Raw genomic sequence first — 20065 nt, forward strand, 5'->3', positions numbered from 1 at the left:
TTGTCGCATTGTCCTGAATCTCCTCTATGGTATGGAAATAACGTCCTTTCAAAGTGACTTTAAGTCTGGGAAACAGGAAAACGTCTCATGGGGCTAGATGAGGAGAATATGATAGATGAAGCACAACGGGATTCTTTTATTTTGTCAGATAACTACGGATGAGGCGCGAAGCATAGTAGGTGCATTGGCACGGTGCACCATCAAGTTTAGTTTTCCCACAATTCAAACCTGTTCCTGTGCCCAACATCCATCAAAATGTCCTGGTGCAACCATCTGACCACGTGATACAAATTTATATGGAAAATGCTTTTCCAATCAAAAAACACAATCAACATCACCTTGATCTTTGACCGACTCATGCTTGATTTATTTTGGACAAGGAGAACCTGACTGAATTGAAAAGCAACTGAAATATCTCTGTAAATGTTTTGGCAAAATTTCAAACACACACGTTGTTGCTCAAGCTCTTTCATTGCCACTATGTCATTAATCCGACGATTTGTTCACGTGCTCACTTCCGCGGCTGTAGCTCACCAAATAACGGTCATAGCGAAACGTAGCAAATGGTAATTTGTAGTCTAGACTTGCCGCTAGGTGCGGTTAGTAGCCGTAGCGCACTTCCGCTGCCAGTTGGCGCGCTATTTCAAAAATTCGGTTTCTTTTTGAACACACCTCGTATATACATTATTGACCTATTGATCAAATTACTTGATCTTATTATATAGACAAGTGATATATCCGTCAGAACGAAATTTGGGGTTCCTGTTCCAGTTTTCTCTCTTTCTCTGTGGACAGAACTATCCATCATTTTGAAACGATAACATTTACCATAACTGGTAGACCTGCCGATATTCGTTTGTAGACATTTGTTTATTTTATCTTTTTTCTTTTCATTTCTTTTCTTTTGTTTTTTGTAGTAAAAAATTACTCATACAGGATGAGTGAAAATGATTTTCCTGATTTCAATTATTATTATTATTATTATTATTATTATTATTATTATTATTATTATTATTATTATTATTATTATTATTTTAATAACATGTATGTAAACAGAGATTACACACAGTGATTGATCAACTCAAAAAGTTTTTTTTTCTAAATATTTGGTCTAGGAATTAATTCGTGCGGTTGGTACGCACACATTGAAGCTGTAGTACAAACACAAAATACATAAATACCTTAAGAAAAATATTGTCCATCGCTAGCCACCACTTTCGCCCATCTGTCAGGCAATGTACGGATTCCGTGGCGAAAGAAGTCCTCATCCTTGGAAGCGATCCAGTCAGAGACCCATGTTTCGATATCTTCTGAAGAAGTAAACCGCTGTCCAATCAAATCGTTGTTCATGCAATCGAACAAGTAGTAGTCCGAAGGAGCAACGTCTGGTGAATACGGCGGGTGGGGTAAAACTTCCCATCCGACATTTTCTAAATAGGTTTTGACCGGTTTTGCGACATGTGGGCGAGCGTTATCATGTTGAACAATAAGTTTATCATGTCTGTTCTCTTATTCTGGTCGTGTTCTGGCCAGAGCTTGCTTCAAACGCATTAATTGTCGTCGATAACGTTCTCCATTCATAGTTTCACCCGGTTGCAGCAGCTCATAGTACACCACACCTTTCATATCCCACCATATGCACAGCATAACCTTTGCACAGTGAATATCTCGTTTTGGTTGTGATGGACCTGGTTCACCTGGTTTCACCCAGGCTTTTTTCGTTTAAGGTTCTCGTAATGGATCCACTTCTCATCACCCGTAATAATTCGATGCAGAAACCCCTTTCTGCTCTGTCGTTGAAGCAGCAATTCGCAAATGGTTTTTCGTCTTTCAACGTCTCTGTCTTTCAATTCATGTGGAACCCAATGTGACATCTTTTGAATCATTCCCATGGCTTTCAAGCGTTTGGAGACTGTTGTTTGATCAACGCCTAATGCTGCTGCAAGTTGTTCCTGCGTTTGACACGAATCCTGCTCGAGCAATGCTGTCAATTCTTCGTCTTGAAATTTTTTTGGCTGTCCAGCTCGCTCTTGGTCTGCCAAGCCGAAATCACCACTTCTAAACCGTGCAAACCACTTCTGACACGTTCGCTCAGCTAGAGCATGGTCATTATACACTTCCACTAAAATACGATGACTTTCAGTCGCACTTTTCTGCATGTTAAAGTAATGCAGCAGGACACCCCGCAAAAACACTTTATCAGGCACAATTTGCGTAATGTTCACTTAACTACAAACTGGTGTTGTTGACGCTTTAATCCACTGCCCTATACTACGAACGATACGCGATGACAGGGGTTTGCAACACATGTGTGGATACACGGAACTGTGGGACGCTCCGTTCGTTGCGCCATGTCTTGTCCACCCGCACGAATTAATTCCTAGACCAAATATTATAAATGTTCAATATGCTTTAAACGAGTTACAGAACACTCAACTAGTCTATAATCAAGTTCCTGCGAAAATCTTCCTGACATGTCAAGGTCGACATCAGCCACAGCTGCAGTGATGCGCTCACGCAATTCAGCCACAGTTGTAGCAAGTGGCAGCACAAATACGCGATCTTTGATGAAAGCCCAGAGCAAGAAATCGCACGGGGTGAAATCTAGGGATCTTGCTGGCTATTCCAAGCACACAGAACGCTTTTTGCTAGCATGTAGAAGCCATATTCCTGACTTTTAACTAAACTGCCTTCTGCTGGACGTCTATACCTGTACAATAGAAAGAGAAAAGAATCTTTTAAAGATTATATTCCAGAGTTTTTTTCTTGCAAGGAAAGCTCATTATTGTTCGAATAATAAATTAACGAAATTGGAAATATCATTTTGACTCACCCGGTATAAGCGATATTTTATAGTGATTGACGCAAACAAGTGGTTCACATGGTAGATATTCGTAATGTGCAGCTTATAGTTGACTCAGAACTCACTGATACATGTTCAAAATTTGACCCATTTGATTTATGACTACCGTTGCCCACGTGACGAGATGAATACCATATTTTTACAGAAATATCTTAATTCTCGAAGAATTCTTTCTTTTTTGTCTTGTCGTTTCGTCTTGATATTAAAAAAATTAAGAAATTAAGAAATCTTTTTCTTAATTTCTTCTAGAAATTATTAGAGTTCTACCACATCACGAAGGATGTGATGTAACAACATTTAATCTACATTTTTTAAAATCTGGTGTATTGTGTAGTGAATTGCGCATATTTAGACTAGACATTGACAAATACTCTTCATTGTGTTCGTACAATCACTTGATCAAATTTTCAAATTTAATACTAGAAATCATGTAACACGAAAACAGTGTTTGAGACCTAAGACTTGGGTAAACTAGTGTTGCCCACAAGGCTCAAGAAATTCCTTGTGTCGGCTCAATTCTCCTCTCGAAAAACGAAACAGAAATTATTATGTTTCTCATCTCGTCTCGAATTTGATAAAGTGATTCTCGTCTCAGTTTTCGTCTCGTAGACAACACTATTTATGAGCCTTCATACCCTCAATCTCCCACCTAGGATCCAACTATAATACATTGAGAAAAAGGCGTTATCCGTTACAGCGGTATATTGTATAAATATACGGAATCCATAAGTTCACTAAGGAAATTTGTATGGAGCATACGTTATCCATATGCTACATTCATACTGCCTTTTTCCCGCTGAGATGTTACATCGTACCACTGCAGGATGTCGGCATCCAACAATCTTCCGTATATATTAGGATTACATATGTGTACGTATGTTATATACGTCCATCTGTATGTGAGATCGTTACCGCCTATACACAGTTCTTTCTTTTATACAGAAAGAAAGTATAGATGGAATTACTTATACAAAAAGTACCTTAAAATGCATTTTGAGTTATACGTTTGCTGCACAATGTTAGGCCGTACGATAAGTTAAAAAATACAGGATTTACGCATGTAACCTACGTACATTTTTACGTATGCCACATACGTTTTGTCTCTCTGTTTGTTTATCTAGCTAGGCCATTGTTAATACACAATACACAATTAATAACTGCAGAATTACACTAATAGTTTTATATATGAGATGTGCATTAGATACACGGTGCGTTTAATAAGTTGATATAGTATACTTAATGATGTCAGGAAAAAAATATTATTACGTTAGTTTCCTACATATATCCCTCTCGCACCACACACCCGCGAGCCCGGACGTAGAGGCTCCGGAATGCACGGATAAATTGACCGCTGAAATGCTGTTCAGCGCCGTCTTCACATTCGTTTGAAACGAAGCAAAATCGTCAAAACGCTTGACGTTGAGGTAGATTTGAGATTAGGGAAGAGCATGAAGTTCACTGGGACCAAAGTAGGCGAATACGAAGGTGTTTAAGGACTGTGGCGGGCCCTTTATTAGGCTCAAAACTGATGCACGAGAAAACTGGCGTAGGCTGGTGATAAATCGTGTCCATATGCGTTCTTTTATCTTTCTGTTTCAGTCGTGGTTTTGCAGCGTTTAACACAAAATTTGATTTCAATTTGTTGTGTTTACGGACGAATATGAGACTATCATTGTGGAATATTATATCTATGTCGAAATGGTTGTATGGTTTTATGTAGGGAGTCTAGTTTTAGCGAGAGCTATTAAATCCATGGGGAGCACTGGCGTCTCTGGCATGTAAAATTTGGGGGGGGACATCGAAGAAAGTGGTTAAAATGGTGCTACCTAGCCCAACCTATTTATTATTTTCGATTCCACTTGTTACCTTTCTGCTTACCTTCACGGATCCCCTAAGGTATATCAAGAACTCTGATATAATCGTTCCACAGCCTGAATAATATATTCCAAATAAATATATAATTATTATTTATTTATTTATTTGTTATTCTGTCATTAGTAAATAAATTAAATTAGAATGAACTATTGAATATTTTGTACTTCAAAATATTGGGGGGACGCGACCCCCTTGTCCCCCCGCCAGAGACGCCTATGATGGGGAGTGCGAACAACTTGTTTATGTTGTTATAAACTTATGAGATCCAGTGCACGTTAATATAGCGAGGTACAATGTGAAGTAGCATCATATGTATTTTGTAATATGTATTTTTATACGCGCTTTACAACATTTGTATATGCTCCTTGAAGTATAACTAACTGTATGGTCTGTGGAACCCAGAGGTTCAATGCCACGTTCACAAAAGTTCTCCGTTGATTTCTGTCTTTAGTCAACTGAATCCAATTTCTACTTTGTATTCCTTTTCTGCAAGGTTCATCCTAATATTATCCTCCCATCTGCGCCTAGGTCTTCCTAATGGTCTTTTTCCGATTGGATTTCTAGTCAAAACTTTGAAAGCGTTCCTATTTTCTTCCATTCTGGCTACATTACCTGCCCACCTGAGCTTCGTTCATTGCTTCTTTTCTTAAATAAAATATCAATAATTCAACACAAGAGACCAGTGGTAGCAAATACCTCCTAGTATTCGGGCACCCTATAAAAATGGCATCGCGCAACACACAATTGAAACAGCAATAATAATTCAACCCTCCCCCTAATCTAGGAGGCTGCGCAGTATTTCTGTTCATGATCGAGTCTCCTGTTATCGATTAATTAACTTTAATTCTTAAACTTAAGTCCTTTTAAACACCGTTCCCTCGTGAAAGTATAGACATAGAGTTTAGCGTGCAATCTGAATCACATGTACTGTCGCGGGAATCGAACCAAGGCCTCCTGCGCCTCTAGCAACAATGTTAACCATATTCGTGTGGAGTGAACTAAAAAGATAATTTAGCTGTTTTGCTGAGAAAGGTGCATTTTATGACTCTCGTAAGTGGATCAAGTCTTAATTCAATACACTCAGAGCTGCTTCACATTATCCGTGCGTTTGGCCGTCTGACAAAACCTGGGGCGAGTAGTCTCTTCACATTATCCGGGCGTTTACAGGGATGAAAAATCTTTGCAGATAAGGTTGCTATTTCCAGCAAGCATTGTTATCAATGTAATTATTGTATAAGACAATACATACCTTTTTTTGAAATAGATGATGAGTTTCACTTTTATGGACAAGAAGAGTGTTTACATTACAGAATTCTAACGTTCCTTCTACCTGAAGAGCTACGTTTGCAATTATCATTCGTTTGATGAGGGTTTTCTTCGAAAACAGAAATAATATGTATAATTTTTTTGGGGTTTTCTTCCACTTTTTACCCTCTATCATCATCATTGTTATATTTAATGCAGACATCTTTAAATTTTTTCTAAGTATTTCTATTCCACTACCTTTCCCTTGATATTTGTACACTATGTCTTGGATTCAACTGTCGGTGGGAAAGCACTGAATGCACTAAAGTTGCTCAAATCACGCTTTACACTGTAGGTCTCATCCTACTTGGGTGATTCAGAAAGTAATGCCTGCAAGCCCACTATCTGACCAATAGTATTGCCAACATTCTGAACTGTTTATCATTAAATGCACTGATATTTAAGCTATAGAATGTCACTTGTTTCATCTTCCTGTCTCTTCTCGTTCCAGAGTAATGTAGCAATTCATGGTATCCAGTAATGATGTCCAGTTGAATCAGCAGGTTGTCATTGATTTTGTGACTGAGGAAGGTCGTGCGCCCACGAACATTCATCGCCGGCGATAAGTCGTGGATACACCATTACAACCCGGAAACGCAGCGTTAGTCAATGCAGTACCACCACACGTCCTCTCCTCCGCCAAAAAATTCGAAGTTGTCCCATCGGCTGGCACTGTTTTTGACATTCCGCCTTATCCTATCTATAGTCCGGGTCTTACACTTGCGACTTTTGGCTCTTCCCCATACTTAAGGATTACCTTAACGTCCAACGCTACATTTGTGACGCGGAAGTGGAATCAGCAGTTCGGCAATGGTATCGCCAGGAGCCACCACAATTCTTCGCCGACGGTATGAAAAACCTTGTTTCGCGTTGGCGCAAGTGTGTTTTGTCCGCAATGCCGACTATGTTGAAAAATGATGCCACCATTTGTAGCTGACATTGCAAGCTTGCCACTGATACCTGTATCGGTGCTATCTGTCAAACACAAATAAAGGTATCACCTTGGTGGCATTACTTTCTGAACCACCCTCGTATTTAGCCTCGCTGTTGTTGAAAGTACAATACAAATTAATCAATTAATTTCATATTATAATATAAGTCATACTTACCACTTGAAGTAGTACCAAAGAACTGGAGCTCAATGCAATGTCTTGTGTCTTGGTAGCAACAATAAACAGCAGAAGTAGCACTAAATACTGTTTGGTTCGTGCAGACATTTTACAAACTGCTTACATTTACATGTATAAGCACAAACTAAACTGCTGTATATCAAATTATATTTTTTTTTCCTCTTTTGAAATACTAACAAATAAAGAAGGCAAGAAAGATAGTAACACATCATTGAAAGAGGTCTTTGACGCTAAGATATATTAACTTAATTATTTTGTTGGAACTAATTGCTGCTAGTCATTTTTATTTATTTTTATTTTATTTTTTACAGTAGATTTCTTTTAAGATGTCATTTCAACTTCTCCTAACATTGGTGACCTTTCTTATTTAACTGCAATGAACACTCTTTTTCTATTAATGTTTACTGATATTTCAAGTATATTTGTCGATTTGTATATTTGTATATTCGTGTCTTGAGATAAGCTTCAGTAGTTTATGATGCGATAACTCGTAGCTTGGTAAACTGTTTGTGTGTTTGCCTGTTGAAGTTCGGCATTTTCTTATCAGCACCTAGGATATATGAAACTTGGACCTACATTATAGAGTGGAATTCGAACCTCGTAAAAAATACTTTCAAATTTTAATGATCTGCCACCGGAAATCGAACTCGGGATCACGTGTCTCAAAGGGACACGTGCTTAGCACTAGATCGAGGGGAAATGTATTAGATAACTAACTTATAGTTCGAAGTGTAACTGGTCTCCATACAAGGCAACAGTGGATTAAACTAGGGTTGCCTAATGGCCGGTTTTTCACCGGTCTGGCCTCATATACTGCTGCTATTTTGATTAAAGCCGGTAACCGTTACAAACTTTTTACCAGCCCCTTTATGACCGTTTCTTTTCAAATTTGTATCGAGTTTGAGGTAATTTCATCTAGTTAGAAATACAGATTTAAAAATTAACTTTTATTATGGAAATCCAAAACTTTCACCAAATATCAACGATTAATATATTTTGCTCTTCTGTTTAGAAAATTTTAAAGAGACGACAGGGGCTGTATCAGGGAAAATTTGAAATTTACTTGTAAGGACCTTTATACATTTATTCAGAATGAAAAAGGACTTCTTAAAGCAATTTCCTGTAGTTAAAGTATAAGTTTAAAGAATAAATTTCATTTTTCAAACCCAAAATTGTTACGTAAAGATTAATATACTTTTGTTCATCTGTTTCGATAATTTTTAAAGAAGTGGCAGTTATTGGTAAATACAATAAAATGATCAATTCCGATATCAGTTTCTTATTTATAGCTCAATGTATCTATTAAGCTTATTAATGAATATACTAAGGATATACAGAATACAAGCGTTAATGCACTTTTGTTCACGATAGTACATTTCCTTCCCATGGATGGGTCCGAACAGAGATACTTCACAGTTAGACCTATATCGTAGGGAATTTTGAGGGGGTGCCGGTTATTTTATTTTACAGAGTTGGCAACCATAGATATAACAAAGATATACAGGGTGTTTCAAAACAACACTGACAACGTTTGGGGGGTGATTGCTAAGATACAACAAAAAATATAGACCAACCTGGGCGCACAAATGCTTCCTTTCGGAGTTATAGGCTGCCGAAAACATGAGAAAAATTAACTTTAAAGGTCCATAGCTCCAAATCTATGGGACCTATCGTAGTCGTGTCAAGACTTCACTTAGGAACTAATATGTGCGCTATCCAAAAATACATGTTTCACAATCCTATAAAATACTTACGCAACATTTTTATAGAGGGAGTTTGGCTACGGGTATATAATTTTAAGTACTCACCATCTACCCCTACCGGTGTTGTTTTGAAACACCCTGTATATGCAGTGGCACATCAAAGGAGAACATACAGGAGCAGGATACCTTACGAATATTCCTCGCACTTTTGGTAATCTCCCACAGCAATGTCCCATGATTACTACCAAAACTCAGTAAAATCTTTCACCCAACATATTTTCACATATTTCACTGAATACAGGGCTCTACATGTAAGATGGGTAAAAGTCTTCTTCACAAAAATACGAAATGTAAACCAATAATTCTTTACTTTTTATTGCACATTTCTTTACAGAGTTTGTTAAAATGGAAACCATGTTCACGGCACACAATTTACATCATTTAACAATCAAAATGATGAATCATGGGTCTAACTTTCGATTTGTGTTCAAACTCGCACGAACGGTAGTTCGATCAGCGATTCCAGATCCTACTGTACTTGAAAAAATACTTCAATTTTCATGCTACTCCAAAGCGAAAAATCTTATGGTTTAAAATCGAATGATCTGCGTGGAGGCCGGTAGCCAGACCAAAAATGTAGGAGGGGCCCGGCTGAAGTTAGAGGGCCCGATCCAATCATATTATACTTCATCATCATATTATAGTTCATTTGCGAGTATACCGTGAAAATTATAGGGGGGGGCAGCAAAAATTTAGGGGGGACCCGGCGCCCCCTAGACCCTCCCTGGATACGGGCCTGTCTGCGTGGTCATTCTGTAGTACAAGTCCATCCATACAATCAGGCCCGTAGCCAGCCGAAAAATGTATGGGGGCCCGGTAGATGTTACGGGGGGCGATCCAACCATATTATAGTTCATTTGCAAGCCTACCGTGAAAATTTTAGGAAGGACAGTAAAAATTTAGGGGGCCCGGTCCCCCATGCCTCCCCGTGGATTCAGGTCTGCATGGAAATGCTGGTTCATATTACATTGCAAGACATCTAGCTACAGACACAACACAACATAATACCCAACAATGGAAAACAAGAGAAAAATCAATGTGTAGTTTTTTCATATGCTTTGCTAAGAGCGTTTCTAAGTCACATGAATCTAGTGGTAGAGGGAGTTCAGCACAGAGTATAGGGACTAATTAATGTATGTAATGGATTACAACTGGGACTTTTAATTAGAAATTCAAAGTATTTCCATAAATAATCTTCCATTATTGAACGCTATCATCATTATCATCATTGGTCACTTGCCGCAATGGGGAAGCTTCCATGTACCATGTCTTGAGACAATCTCTTCCTCTTCATGCACGGTTTTCCAGTTTTAATACCGTCCATCAACTGTAGTTTATTTCGCACTCTCTCTCTTTTACCTGCTAACATACCCTCTAACACGTCACTCATGATACAATGTTTTAGCCAATGTTTTAACCAATTTCTCTTTCTCTTTTCAATTAGGGCTACATAAGACTTCCTGTTAACCGATCACTGCGGGACTAGGCTTTGGTCGGATAACGAAAAAGTCGGTTAAAATAATTTCATAGCCCCTAAACTTTATTGAATCTTCATAATGATTTTAGAAAGGTTTACAGTATTTATGATTCGATAAATTTAACTTACCAAAAGTTAACACTCAGTTGAACACTCAAGTAACAATCAGTTGAACGAAATACTGTGAATTAAATAAAGTGCACTAGACCAGTGCTATTCAACCGGGGGTACGCGTACCCATGGGGGTATGCGAAGATGTTTCTGGGGGTGCGTAATGCTGCTTCTGGGGATCTGCTGGAAATGTCTGTTGACAGTTCACTGCAAAAGAAATTTGCTAACTTTTCAATTTGTGACTTTTGTATTTACGCTCGAAATTAGTGACAGTGCTATTTCACAATTTCTTCCATTTCCATCAACATATTTGTGTGAACAGAGTTTCTCTTCATTAACATCAATAGAAACGAAGCACAGAAATTGCTTGAATCCAGAATCACATTTGATTCTCGGACTCTCCAAGATTCGACTAAGAATAGAAGAGTTGGTGTCCCGGAAACAAGCTCAGTCATTTCATTATGTTAGTTGTAAAGTTATTTTTAGTGTTTGCATTTTTAACATTGTCCTCAGTGTACGAATTATCAGGGAGAATGAAGGAAAAATTCTTCTCCCATATGTTTTGAAATTTCCCATGTTAATTTTTTCGGATGTGCACTTTATCCCCCTGTAAATAGTTCTTTGATTGGCACATTCATTGTCCTTTATTTGGGTCCCTATTTGCCCCCTTTTTAATCAACTGAACATGTGTATTAACTTTAATAAGATAATTTCGATTTAAATTTCTTTTAAAGAGCTTCAGGATGTACACTCGTGTCCAAAATGATTGTCGCATATCTATAACTGTCTTCTTGTAAGAATATAATTTGATAATGATTCTGCAGGGTACTTTTAAAACTGGTACTATGTGTATAATCGGGAAATGTATATTTGTGGTAAGTTTCATAGGAATAGAATTATAAATACGAAAATTAGAATGAGTAAAACAAAATGTTGCTAAATGGACCAGAAAAAAATATTTTCGTTTTGTTCTTCTTATTTACTGCTCTTTTGGCATGAATTTTTCCACATACACGTCTTTGCCGATTACACACATACTAACGTTATAACAAATACTGGGCGAATTCGTTATCAAAATATATTCCTACAACACATTTATAGACATGCGACAATAATTTTGGACATGGGTATACATAATTGGATGGTGAATTGTGTGTAGGGGTACGCGTTGAATACCACTGCACTAGACTATCGCACAACTCACAAAATCACTTTTGGTATATGTGCAGCCGGATTTAGAGGGGTGCATCGGTGCACGTGCACCCCTCTCCTTCGTTGTAAATCTGCACTATCTAAAGTGAGAAGCTTGCAGTGAAAATAGAAACACTTATATAACATAAAAGAAAAGACACGATTGATCCTAGAATACAAAATGAAGTAATTACTGCATCTCATAAACACATTTACTAAACGAAGAAAGACACATTTCAGCTTAAAAATATAGAAATTAAGAAGTATGTGACTTTCATTTGTATGACTTGTTCAATTGATTTCTTAAACGTGCAGTCACGTCACTATTTAGTGAACATCATGTCGACTACTATCGTTTGATTATTGTCGTCCGGTATATTGTTGTAGAGCGCCAAATGCAATTGATAACGAAAACGATTTATCTCTTGAAAGATGGAAGGTTAAAAGAGAGTCCACTATACATCTAAAATTTTTCTTTTCTTCTCTACTATTCCTGACACTTTCTTATTCTTTTTCTTTTCTATCCGGCTATTTTTAATTCTTCTCCACGTCCACATTTAGAAAGCTTCCACCAGTCCGCCTTCCAGTTTTAATCATCTTTACGTAAAAATCCATGTTTCTGCCACATACAGTACAATACTTCACATGAAACATTTTATGAGTGATTTTCGTAACTTCTTGTTCAAGAATCGAGAAAATAAGACTTTTTAACTTCTTCCAAAGATATCTTTCGCCATTCCTAAGCTTGCGATTGTAAGATCAAAATTAGAATATTGCCCTCTTATATAAAATCTATACCAGAAATATCTTCCGGGGTACAGATATAAAGGAAATTTTAAAGATATTTATGTATTAAAAAAGTAACAATATGTCTGCTTATGAAATAAAATACCTTGATGTTGCACTATTGAAGAAGTTTGGACTTACAACAAAGTAATAGAATACAGAAGCAGTTCCTGTAACAGAAACGCCATGTCCTGACACTAGAAGAGTAAAATTTGATGAATATGAAACCGAAAATTCGAATATTATAAAAATAATGAACTCCTTTTCCCGTTTAGAAATGGATTTTTTAAAACTTCTACAACTCGTGTTTGCTCATTTTAAATAAAGAATTTATGTAGAGGAAAATCGCCAAAACCGACATACCATTTCGTTTTTGGCTCATAAAGCTGAACTGAACGACCAGGATTATGAAGTAAATATATTTCTTTAAACCAGCAACACTACTCAATAAAACTATGTAACAAGTTTTAAAAATTGCAATTTATTGCCACGATTATGACGATTTGTTTAATTGTCTAGGAAAACATTTTTTTTTTTTTTTTTTGAAACCAGGCCCCAAAACGGACATACCTTCAGAAAATTGCAAAATGAAAAGAAGATATCTTTTTAAATTTGTATTTTGATATCCTTGTATAAATTCTGTTATTCACAACAGTAGGTTTACTTGTAAGATACTATTAGATCTGCACCATACTTTACTTTCTAAATGTGGAAATAAGTGCTGATAGAAAGTCTTATAGTGATATTAGGCACAATTCACTGTTCTAAATAGTCTACACATTTATGGATATTTTGTAATTTAAGTGAACGTTAAGAGGAAATATCGCTACGGAATTACACATTCAGTCTAAATCAATGACAACAATCGCAGATGTCGAGGTTCCCTTCCACACCGCCACATTCTGTGTGTGCCCAGACCTCACAGGATACACACTGAACCCATTCTCCTCCACTGGTGTTTTCCGAAAAGAGTCTTTTGCAAAAAAAAAAAAATAAATAAATAAATAAAATAAAAATACAGAATGCATTATTACTCTCTGGTACATGAACACTAAACCTTCATCTGTTGTTGAGTCGTTGTCCGCTTGTTCATACCTTAGCGTTCTCCTTGACCTGGACGTAGATTGGGACTTAACCTTACTTGCATTTCCTTTGGAGTCTTCTTGTCTATCTGCGTCCCGTTTAGTTTCTCTATGCACCTTCCTTTCCATCGTAGGTAATAGTTTTTTATATACGGTGACGAGGTTATCACTGCCGCTTGAGTAGCATTACGGTCTCTGATTGACAGGTTTGCAGACTTGTAAATGAAAGGGTATGTCGGTTTTAGAACATCCTACTCCTTACATGTTTGTACATGTTTCTCTACCAAAGAATATCAGTTGGCACAATAACCACGGTGATTTGCAAACTTAATAACTTAAAGAATAAAAGTACGTAATGAGTAAATCTTCTACCTCTAAATTATTCTCGATTTCTGATTATGATGAATTATCAACAGAAATTTAAGCCCAACGAAAAACATAACAATGCTCCTCACACACTAATCCACTCTCACAACTCCTTTAAACTGCACTTGCTCCACCTAATAGTGAGAGTAAAACCTACTGAATGTCTCCGTCAGAGTGCAGCGTGTTCCAGCCCAAAAAGCGGTAGTATGTAGGTTTACGGATCTATGTCGCTTTTGGTACTTTTCCGCTACTAAATTTCAAACCTTTATCTTAAGCAAATTTTCACATTTATTGGGCATTTTCTGATTAAAGGATCGTAAATTTGAATATTATAGAAGTCGATCCATTTCCACCTTTTAGGAGTGGGATTTTCGAAAACATTGAAACACCTAATCCCTTATTTTATGTTTAAAAACTTACGATATATATGGAATTTCACACCTTCAACATAAGTGCATACTCATATTGGACATCTTATGGACACAAAGTCAGAAATGATTATATTGTAAGAATCCATATGTACTCATCTACTATAAGCCACATGTTTTCACTACAAATATGTGTTTTTTGTGCTTTTTTAACGATTATAAATAAAGAGTCGCAGACGACAGAAGGAAACTGCACTTGTCAGGAAGAAATGAAAAGGACACGGAAAGCTATCAGGCTACCCCTCCATAAGTTCTCCCTCTAAACGGACGGCTATAAAAGCGAATGACGAGACCAAGAAGTTATCATACCCGGATGTAAAAGAAAACAAGACAGTGTTGAGTTTACCGCTCCCGAATTTTATGTAATTTTTGGTAGAAAAATAAACATTACCTCTATAAAAACAATTGGACATTATCGATAAACGTTCTAACCATAAACTGTGAAAGTTTGATGGTGTTGAGTTGCAGTGAAAGTGTTGTGGAGTGCTATTTTGTAGAATAGTATGTGCAAATGTGCATGGTGCATGCTACCAGAAACAAAGCACTCCACTCACCCACGCTATCTAGTATCGAGTATCTGTACATGGCTGAGTTTTTCTTTGTCGAAGTGTCGGGCCTGAGCCTATACCTTCCATGTGAGTTTTGTTGGCTGTTTATTAGTAGTCGTGTCTGATTTTCAGGGCTGCTACTGTCGCAAGCCTCTTGTTTCCTCTGCTTCTGTTGTTGATACGTTTATTGCGGTCTTGGCATGCGGTATTCTCTCCGGGGTTTTTCAGCCGTTGCGATGGTGTTGATGGCGTCGTTGTTGTGGTTTTGGACGGTGGCCCAGAGTTGTTGTCGTACTTCTGCTAATAACGGTAGGTCCAGATCTTCATGTGGTTGATCAATCCTCTTGTCCAAGGTGTGACCGGTGATTGCTCGAGCTACGCGATTCTGCACAGTTTGCAGTAGTCGAAGGTGTGCAAGGGCTGCATACTGCCACGCAAGGTGGGCATAAAACATTGCGTCTGATGCATTGCGTGTAGACTTGGCGCCTTGTTTCATGGGCGAATTTTGGGCTGAGCAGAAGCGGTAGCAGGGCATAGAAGGTTCTTGTTGCTTTGGTTGCTGTCTGCTTTATGTGTTCTACGAAGATGAGCTTCTTATCTAGGATTATTCTTAGATATTTTGCTTGGTTTGTTGGTTGAAGTTGAGTTACGTGCAGACTGAAGTCATAGGCCCGTTTTTGCATTTTTGGGAGAAGTCCTCCAGGGCTGTTTTTGTTGCATTGATTTTGATCTTCCATTGCCTTGTCCAACGCTCCACTAGATGGATGTTCCGGTTTAAGGCGGCTTCTGCGTATCGATGATTGCGGTGACTGGCGAAAACCGTAGTGTCATCCGCAAATGTCGCTAGCAGCGTTGTTGGCATATCTACTGTGTACATCGTGTACAGCAGACGTGACAAACACGAGCCCTGGGTTACTCCAGCTGCTATAGGGCGTGGATCGGTAAGTTCTTCTGCGTGGGCGACTCTGAATGAGCGTCTGGTTAGAAAGCCCTGTATGATCTTCACCAGGTAAACCCATCTGCATGACCTGGTGCACTACCCTGTCGAACGCTTTAGCGATGTCAAAGAACAAGCCCAAGGTGTGGCCTCCTGACGCTCTGAATGCAGTAGTGGCAGAGCGCAGGCCGTAAGAGAGCACCCGCCCGTGATTGGCTGGAACGGCTTCCGTTCTGTCCTCTGATTCGCTAACTGGGTTCACCCTCGCCAACAATCATATAAAAGCAGAATCCACACGAGCACCCGGAACAGTACCACAAAATAAAATGAATGTATGAACTTTAAAAACAGTGGTCCCATAGAAAGTCATTGACTATGTAGACTATGCAGTGTGGTAAGAAACTATTTGAACAAACTTCGGGAGCTGATTGCTGAAACCAAAACAAGCAACAAAAAAAAGTCATTTGGAACTTTGGTCGGTGAGGGACAATTTCGGCAATATAAGGTGTCGAAAGCGTGGGAAAATGAACTTCAAAGAGCAGTAATTCTAAAACAACGATATATGGAGGGTGTTGTTTAAAACGTGACACTCGAAGTTATAGCTGCTCGATAGAAAAATGTATGTTTCAAACCTCCGCAAGATGCGTGTGAGGGATTTCCCAAAGGAACGTAGGGATCCCCTGTAACCTGGCAAGTAATCTCTACGTACCTTTGGAGAATCCCTCACATACATCTTGCGAAGGTTTGTAGAATGCAGTTTTCAATCGAGCAGGTATGACTTCGAGTGTCATGTTCTAAACTCTCTTTCTACGTTGCTTTGTTTTTGAATTACAGTCCCCTGAAGTTCATTTTTCCCACGCTTTCGGCACCTTATCGCCGAAACTATCCCTCACTGACCAAAGTTCCAAGGGACTTTTTTGCTTGTTTCGGAATCAGCTCCAGAAGTTTGTTCAAATAGTTTCTTACCACCCTTTATTTAAGGCTTAAAAAAGTCGGCCCGTCCGAGCAAGTCTAATACGCTCCTGACCTGTGTTCTACACAACTCTAACTGACACATTAAAAAGAGAATATCAACACCGTGCTGCCCAGGTCCGTTTTAGAGCTACCTGACCAGCCTCCAAGCGCTCCTTTTTAGAGCTAGTTACAAAAATATAAGTGCCTATAATGTCTATCCATCCAACCAAGTGCGGGAAAGCCTCCCAGGCCAAGGAAATCAAGATGATCAAGCGATTACGCTACACTGAGCTCTGCTCTGGCACCCGCAAGCGCGTGCCTCTCACCGCCAACATGCTCGAAAAATGCAGTCAAGAGCTACTGGAAGACAGCCTTCATAACACGGAGTTATATGATCCATTAACACCACCACACAAAAAGCCGCCATATTCCCATGGTACGTCCTGCTCAGCGGCCCAAACCAGTGAAAACTCACCAGTGGACCTCTTTACTCAGAACATTGATGACTCAGTGGTGGAGATGGAAGACTCCACAACACAGGCCCCGGAACCCTCCTTGGGTTTCAATACCCGAAGAAGACGGCACGACCTCCATCAGACGGTTCTATCTCCGCCCTGGTACAGTTCAGTTACATGTTTTTCCCCTGAGTACCAATGCTCATAGAGAAGAAGAAGAGGCAGTCTCCACGCCAACCGCGCCACCACCAACAGTGTCAGCCAAGAAGATCTCCCCAATATCCATTTACAACATCACCAACCGGTTTGCCTTTGTGAAGTCGATAGTCAAGACCCTATCTGCACCCCCAAAACTAGAACAGCGACGTGATATGTGAAGTTGCACTGCACAACAACACGCGACTTCGAAAAGACAAATGCATTCTGTTCTAGTCAAGGATACTCTTACTCAATGGAGTTCTAAATCGTCCCGTCCAATGAAGGTCGTCATACGGAAGCTCCCCATAAATGGTGACTCAAAGGACATTTACGAATATCTGGTGGACCAGGAACTCCCGGTCACCTCAGTAACACAACTACAAGACAAACCAGACATCACAGGAGAAAGCCCACGGTTTCCACTTTTCCTTGTGCATCTTACTAACAAGGAGACTTACGAAAGTGTCACTCGCCGATTTGAATGAAACTTTGCACACTTGTAGAACATCAAAAAAATAATCGACACGTATTTTTTTGTTTCGGCAATGGTGAAGATTTAAGAGTGGAAACCACCCTTTCAACATTAGGGATAGTCTTTAAGAATAGACCCGAAAACAACCATTTAATTTAGAAGAAAACACACTGCCAGGGTGGTTTTACGAAAGCCGATTCAGATTATGACGTCAAAATTACAAAATTCAAAATGGCGGATCCAATATAGTGATTACAATTACAAAATGTCTTCTGGTTTGAAATTTTCTGCAGTTAGTCAAGAACAATTATAGTTGACAGAGATTGCTGAGAGGAGGTTGCAAACCAATTTGAAACCCCTTTCTGTACTCATTTTAAGGGCATGCTTGATTAAAGTGAGTCTCTTCCCCTCTCACTACAGCGTTTACAGGGACACAAACAGTAGAAAGTGTGGCACAAGCAATAAATCTATAACTCATAGCTTCACCATACATTCTTTAATTTCTGAAAATGGTGTTATCACCGTTGTTAAATATTTTGCATGAAAATAATGGAACATTTGGCCCTATAGCCCAAAACAACCTCTTTTAATCTGAAAAGGTCCTTGTGAAAGCATCAAATTCATGAAATTAACATCAGGTCTTGTGAGATCATGGTTTCAAGAGGGTTTCTGTCAGTGTCTAATGCAAAGTCCATTTTGTTATTAGATTCGTGGAGTGGTCACAATCAGCTTTTCAACCTATTTTACGAACAAAAAAGTATCTCAAAATACAAACCATTCGGCACTAACAACTGGACGGATTCAGCCTCTTGATGTGTTCGTCTTCAGGTTGTGGAAAAACTTCTTGAGACATTTTACTCTACAAGTCTGTCTACAAGAGTACTCTATTGTCTTCTACAAGTATAACATAAATTTACATCTCCGTAATAATATAATTTAGATTAAAATCACTGTTTCATAATTAGTTTTCTTCTCCCAGATTTGCAAATCTTATTAGATATGCGGGCTACAAAAACAGTTATTTGGAAGAAGATTGTGCTGCATTTTGCGATTTGTCACAGTTATTGCTGTAATAAGTTGAGCTTGGTGTAAACAATGTTTGTGCATCACACACTTAATATAAATCACTCTGTGAAGCGTTTTCTCAATAAATTCATAATTATATCAATTGAGGATATATGAAGTTCTGATATAGTGAGAGGAAGGGGACTCACTATATATAAGCACTCCGAATACAGAGAAGTGCACAGACTCACTTTAATCAAGCATTTCATTAAAATATAGAGGTTTCAAATCAACAGAGAGGGATTTCAAATCGGTTCGCAACTTTCTTGTAGTAATCCTTTCCAACTGTAATTGTTATTGGCTAAGTGCAGAGAATTTCAAACCAGAAGACATTTTGAAATTGGAATCACCATATTGGATCCGCCATTTTGAATTTTGTAATTTTGACGTCATATTCTGAATGATCTGTTCTAAAAAACCCTGGCAGTATATTTTCTTCTATATTAAAAATATAATTGTTTTTGTCCATGTTTGGAGACCACCCCTAACGTTCAAAGGGCGGTTTCCACCCTTAAATCTTCACCATTGCCGAAACAAAAAAATACGTGTCGATTATTTTTCGATATTCTACAAGTGTGCAATGTTTCGTACAAATCGGTGAGTGACACTTCTGTAAGTCTCCTTGTAAGACAAAAGAAGCAGCAAAAATACACATCCTCCACTACATTCTCTGCTACAGGGTGGAGGTTGAGCCCTACTAAGGCTGTGGCATCTTGCAATGCTTCCACTGTTAACGCCTAGGGCACTCAAAACTCTCATACAGAGCAGACGCCAGGTTTGCTAACTACCAGGGGTGTGAATACATCAAATTGGCTAAGAGTAAACGTACAACCAACCAACCACCGTCCCAAACATCAACCAGCAAAACACAACCAGCAGTCCCTAAAAAGACAGAGAACGCTACCAGTCCTTCAACGGCAAACCACGACGTGGCAGACACTGCAGCTTCAACTACCTCTCAACCACCAAGGCCCACGACACAGAAGCCGTCAACGAGTAGTGCCAGTGCAATTCACACTGCCCCCACCCCGCCCAAGAAGACCACCGAAACCCACACCA

At 38.7% G+C, this 20065-nt stretch overlaps 1 protein-coding gene across 1 annotated transcript in view; it reads right to left on the reverse strand.

Moving 5' to 3' along the window:
- Window positions 1–20065, reverse strand: part of LOC145685068 (uncharacterized) — a 93579-nt gene that overhangs the window by 25849 nt on the left and 47665 nt on the right. The gene's annotated exons all lie outside the window — the stretch shown is intronic.

The sequence above is a fragment of the Thermobia domestica genome, chromosome 5, assembly GCF_964235325.1.
Source record: "Thermobia domestica chromosome 5, izTheDome1.hap1.1, whole genome shotgun sequence".
NCBI lineage: Eukaryota > Metazoa > Arthropoda > Insecta > Zygentoma > Lepismatidae > Thermobia > Thermobia domestica.